Raw genomic sequence first — 7123 nt, forward strand, 5'->3', positions numbered from 1 at the left:
ATGTGTAATTGCGATGCAAAGCTTGTATTTAGTGTGTGGATATAAATATGGGAAGTGTAAGTAACTTCTAATTATTAAGAGTAGTTAGTAAGGTTTTTAAAATCAATGGATAATTTCTCTCATCATCGATTCTTTTCCTCCTAATTGTTGATCACATTTAAGCACTTTTTTCTTTTCAATTTATCATCCTTTGTATTTAAATAGTTATATTATCAAATATTAATTAATCAAACGTGAAATTTATAATTTTTGAATTAAATATTGACAATGTTATATAATGACAAAATGATAAATTGAACCTTTTTCATCCATCTCCACATTTTATTTTTATATATATTGTAATTAGAATATAATTATTTAAGTAGATGAATGTTGATTTTAAGTGAAGCTCACGTACACACACACACACACATATGTATATAATAACATTATAATATATTAAAAGTGGCATTAATGATAGATTAATTAAAATTTGAATTCATGTAATCTTCTTTTAAGTATAGAGTTCATTTTTCATATTGGCGTACTCTTAATTTTAGGTTAACTAAATTAAGTTTAATCACTTAAAATCAAACCTCGTCTACATATATAATCATATTAAAAATATAATAAATATTATTTTATACGAAAATTAATCTACCATTATATTAATGCAACCTTTAATATATTTTGTTATATAATAATAATAAAATTACATCCATATATGTGAGGTTAGATTTTAAGTGGTAAACTTAATTAAATAATTTAGGTTAAGTAATTAAACTTAATTTGATTAATGTAAAATTTTAAGTACTCCAATAAAACAATAAGTATTACACTTAATGAATATTAAATGAAATTAAATTATATTAAATGGTACTATATTAAATACATAAGGGTGGAATTGGTATATAGCTAAAAATATAAGATTTTTATTAAGAGCATTAATTCAATTTATTCAACATGAAATTGAAAAATTGATATTGTTTGAAGAACTCAAATGATTTAAATAACCATTCATAGAAATAAAAAAATATTTTTTAATTTAATTAATAGCAATACACTTAAATGGATATTAAATGAAGTTAAATTATATTAATGTTACTATATTAAATATATAAGGGTAGAATTGACATATAACTAACTATATAAGGATAAAATTAGTATTCAAAAGTTTCTCCTCAATCCACACTTTTAATATATTGTAGATAGATTATGACAAGACGAATTGCCCTAATGGTTGTTTGGGATGGTATTGCCAAGGGATAAATCACTGTGTTGGTGATGATGGTTTTTGGAGATTGCTATATGTATATCAAGCTTTATATGAAGGGTTACATAATAACATATGTCATTCTATCATTTATCAATTTAAAACACAATAAACTTCTTTCTTTCAATTTTTTTCCCCACGTCATTTTATGTAATTCTTTATATACCATTTATATACAAGTAGCATAATTCATAATTTTTTAATCTAATTTAATCACTTCATAAGTGTGTTCGACCTGAGCACTTTAAATCAACTTCCCTATTTGACCTAGCCATTCAAAACCATGCTCACCTAAATTCTTGAAACCACTCATGGGTTGATTTAGGTCAACATGGGAGTTTAATGCTCATCTCCTTAGCTAGACTTGATGGACATTGAATATTTTAAAATTTTGCTACTTATACATAAAAGAATGTACATAATGGTAATATAACATGATTTTGAGAGGAAATATTGGATAAAAAAGTTGATTGTGCTTATATAGAACCCTTGGATTGTCGACGTTCGAAAAAATTGTCATAACTTTCGCATATAGTGTCCGTTTTGGGCCCATGACCCTATTTCAGAAAGCTCACAATGATTTTGAATGAACTCATGGCAAATGATAGAGTATCATATGATATTATATAATTTACTATGTGAATCTTGATATACATGTAGCAAGATCGAAGATTTTATTGCCCAAATGATTTTTAATCTAAGCCGGTATTATACCTACTCAACCCTTTATTTTGTAAAAATTAAAATTAAAAATTTTAATCTAATTTCAACAACACATTTTGTGATATTCACAACTTTTAAACAATAAATTTTATCAAGTTTTATCAAAATATATTAAAATTTTGATTCTAATTCCCGTCAAACAACTACTTAATGAATGGCATCATCTAGCACTAGTCTAGATAATCACACTTAATATATTCAATTAAATGAATCATATGATTTATCTACATTAAAAGTGGGGATGGTGGAGAAACTTTTAAATACCAAATTTATCCCTACACATTGAACTATATGCTCACTATACCCTCAAAATTATAATACCAATTTAATTAGTATTTACCATTTGGCTTAGAATTAATACAATATACTCATTGAAATATTTAATTGATATTTATCATTTTGGATTGGAATTAGTAGGAGGAGTGAAACTAACATTCAATTATATAATAATAATAATAATAATAATAATAATAATAATAACTTACAATTTTTGTTTCCACCAATGAAATAATTTTTATTTTTCATCAACAAAAACCTTATTGATTTTCATGATTTACATTATAATTCATGCAATGAATTTTTATTTTTCATCAACAGAGCAATTTTTAATCTTCATACTTTACATCATAATTTATCCATTAAGTTATTATTTAATTGAGGTTACAATTTTAAAGGTTGCATTAATATATTATTGAGGACATTCAATGAATAAAAAAGAAATTATACACCGAAATTCAATGATTAACATTCAATTGATTTTTTATTTTTTTTGCTTTACAATTTTTAATTTCATCAACAAAGCCGTTATTACCAATTTAATTAATATTTATAAGTTGATTTAGAATTAATATAAGTGGTGAAATATTTAATTAATATTTATCATTATGGTCGGAATTAATATAAGGAATGAAATTGATATTTAATTATTAAAAATTATATACATAAATCAATGGAAGTTTAATGACTTATCATTCAATTGAGTATATTGTTCTTACAATTTTTATTTTTCATCAACAAAACCTTATTCATCTTCATGATTTACAGTATAATTAATCCATTGAGTTTTTATTTTTCATTAACAAAGCAATTTTTATTTTTCATCAACAAAGTCCTTATTAATTTTCATGATTTACATCATAATCCATCCATTAGGTTATTATTTAATTGAGGTTACAAAATTAAAAAGGTTGCATTAATGTATTAATGAGATAACAAACGTGCTAAAGGTTGCATTAATATATTCATTGGGACATTCGACCACTAAAAAAAATACATATTGCATACAAAGAAGTATTATTGTAATCATATCATTACATTTTTGTTTATTCAATATTTTCACATTATATACATAATTTCATAACAACTTATATATATAATATTCCCTTTAACAATATCAATTATCTCTATTATTTTTAAAAAAATAGTATTAGTAATTCAAAAATAATACATTTATCATTTATTGATACATAAGACCTTAACATTTAGCAATACTAAATAACATTACTCTTATTTAGTGCTTGTTTAGTAGAGATTTTGATAATTGATATTTTGATCGTTAGAGATAAAGTAGGTTTTACTTGTGAGAGAAGAATTCAAAAATGAAGGCTGTAATAGTGAAATAACGGTCAAAAAATTGATTTTAATTGACTTTTTATTTGTACCAAACAAGCTCTTAATAACATTTCTAAGAGATTCTTTATTTTTAAAAGCATATTCTATTATTTAGAGAGCGATTATAAGTTTAGAGAGTAAAAAATTTTGAAGTACTCAAACAAGTTTTTTATACTTAATACTTAATTTTACTACTTCCAAAAAAGATGTATTATCTTTCTTTATCTTTTATTTTGACTAGTTCTTCTCTGTATTATTATATTATTTTCTTATATTGAAGATTGAAATACTTTAAATGCATTTAATTATCGAGAATAAATTTGGCTCTCAAAATTCTCTAAATTAAAATGTTAATTTAGAGAGTCTTTTGAAGTATAATTTTAAGGATTGATTCCTTAAATTAGAGAACATTTAATATTTAAAAAGTCTCTAAAATATACTAAAGATGTGCCTTTTATGAATTGGTTTCTCCAATAAACGTGCCATATTATAAATTCGAATAATGCTATGGTGATCGTATTTTTTTGACATAACGTGTGATCGACACTCACAATGGGGGCTCACTTCTTTTTTGGACTTTTTATTCATGCGGGACTCACCGCGTGTGAAAGGATGTCAACCATTATGTCAAAAAATTCAGACAAAGTAGTTTAATCCTATAAATTCGTGAGTTGGTTCATCTATCTAGTCTCTACCTATTGACGACACATTATTTCCCATAACTCGCACATATTAATCATTCGTTTGGGCCACATTAATGTAAGAATGAAAATGAAAAATATAATTGTTACGGGTCCCACACAAGAGATAGAAAGTCAAATATGGTGATTTGACGTAATGAATAACTGTCATATTTTTCATTTTAATGGACAAATAATGAGAAACAAACATGGCTAAATTAAGATGGTTAAGAGAGAGAATCAAATTTGTCCTTCAATCAACTTTTGTGCTTAATTTACATTCAAGGCCCCTTGTTAAGATTCATCAAGAGATAATCGATGGGTCGAGGTATGACTTCTATTCTTTTAATATTGTGAAATCCATTGATTCTGAAATTTAGATCACACAATTAATATTTTTGTATAAATTATAGTTTAGAGGAAAATCCCAAGGCGGGGGAAAAAGTCTCTTGAATAATAATATCAAATTTTAGCCCTTGTTTTGAGCCCCATTTTTTCAACTAAAATGTATTTTAGATTAGTGTTTTGTTGAAAAATGTAAAAGATACGAAAAAAATTTGAGTTTGTGCATAAAATTATTTTATAGGAAAATATGTGGTTTCAAATCAGTTTTGAAAAATGAATATTATAAAAGTGGGAGTCGATTTACCAATTGTAGGATTTTAGATCAAATAGAATCGACATATCGGTATTAATTCAAATACTAAAAGTTTTCGTGTAATTCGAGTAAAGTCAATTGTACTCGAAAAAATCATATTGACTCTAAAATCTTAGTGACTTGGTCGGCAAAATATTCCAACCACATCTCCTTCTACATTTAAGTTACCTACACTACATTATGGTTGGACAAAACTTTTAAATCGAATTCGGGCTCGATTCGAACTGAATCGAATCGAACTTTTTTTTTTTAAATCAATTATCCGAATGAGTCTCTGAATCTAGAATTGATGGGTTCGATTCGGTTCTCGATTCTAGACTAAGAATCGAAGAGCCGAATCTCGCCAATTTTTTAATTCATTTATTTTAAATAAATCAAATTATTATTTTTAAATAAATTTGCTAACTAATTAATTTATCTCAAATTCAAAAATATAATTTTTTATTTCTAATTTTCAGTTCGAGTCTAATTTAATCAAATTGACCCAAGTTTTATCTAAATAGTTTATTTGATCGTAGTGTTGTTTCTACCATATTGGATGAATCAAATTAAAGCTCGACTACATTTCTCTTAGTTATTACGAATAGCTATCTCATTTCTTTTCATAATTTTAACAATCAAATTTATGAAAAACTCAACAAAGAGATACGCAAGAGACATATAAGATTGAAATACGTTATTTTGTAAGAGTTAATATTAAACATGTCGTTAGTTGAATTAATGAAATTTTGTAAATATTAAAAGGGTAATTAACAAAAAATGTCTCTACCTTTCAATGTTATTGTACAAAACGTTCCTACCTTTCATTTTTTAGCACTTTTACTCTTACTTTCACATTTTATTGCGAAAATCATTATTTTCATCAAACTTCTTGTGTAAAATGACAAATATATCCTCTATTTAAATAAAACACTAAAAAAGAAAAGAAAATTTAAAGAATAAATTGTAATTATACTCCCAAACTTTTTTAAAAAAGTGCAAATAAGTCCAAATAAATTATTAAAAGATAATTAGCACAAAACGTCCTTATTTTTCATTATTATTGTGCAAAACGTTCATACATTTCATTTTTTAACATTTTCACCCCTATTTCATATTTCATTGCGAAAATCCTTATTTTCGTTCATTTTGGACAATAATAATGAAATGTATGGACGTTTTGTGTTAATTACCCTTTTAATAATTTATTTTGACTCATTTGCACTTTTTAAAAAAAGTTTGGGAGTTTGATTGCAATTTATTCTTTAATTTTTCATTTCTTTTTTATTGTTTTGTGCCAAAAAATGAAAAGCGGGGACTTTTTGCACAAAAATATTGAAAGATAAAGACATTTTGTACTAATTACTCATATTAAAAAAATTTAATTATAATACGAAATCAAAAAATGAACGAAACGGAACCGAACTGAAACGAATGAAACCGAATCCAAATGGTTTCATAATTAAATTTGGATCCGACAATTCTACTTGCTAAATACTTAAAAATTTCGAGTTCGAAACGAACTACGTCCAACTCTACGCTACACACAAAAAGAATATGTTAAAATGCCAAGTCGTTGCCATGAAGATCAATATGACAATAGTATGCGAGCAATGATCAAGAAAAATGTGAAGATGAAACAAAATTTTAACTGGGTTGAAAAATATTGCATACTTTTGCTTCTTGGGCTGTTCGACAATCAGGAACAATTTAAAAACACTCTTAAAAAATTTATTAATTCCATACTTTTGATTTTTTTTTTAAACTCTCAAAACAGTTTTTTTTATTAAATTTTATTACAGTATAATTCGTAACACAATTGTCATTTTGTAAAAGTATGCCCCCGTTTGGCCCCCATTTTCATTTTCATTCTTTTTTTCTCTCTTATTTTCAACTACACAATCTTCTATAAAATAATATTACATGCAAATAAAAAAATTTTTATTCTTTTTAAACCACACATTTTTCAAAAAAATACAATACCAACCACTAAAATTTGGAAATAATGAGGTCCAAATGGGGGCTATATATTATTAACAATTCACCATCCGGTTCCACCACCACAACCGACGTTACTGCCAAAAAATACAGCATATTACATTTTGCGAAATTACGCTACACACTTTTTCACCACCACGTTTTCATCGATATCACCACCACCACTTATAATTCAGTGTACTATACACATGTTATCTCCTACCATCACCACTTGTAACACTC

Source organism: Olea europaea, chromosome 15 (genome assembly GCF_002742605.1).
Source record: "Olea europaea var. sylvestris chromosome 15, O_europaea_v1, whole genome shotgun sequence".
Taxonomy (NCBI): domain Eukaryota; kingdom Viridiplantae; phylum Streptophyta; class Magnoliopsida; order Lamiales; family Oleaceae; genus Olea; species Olea europaea.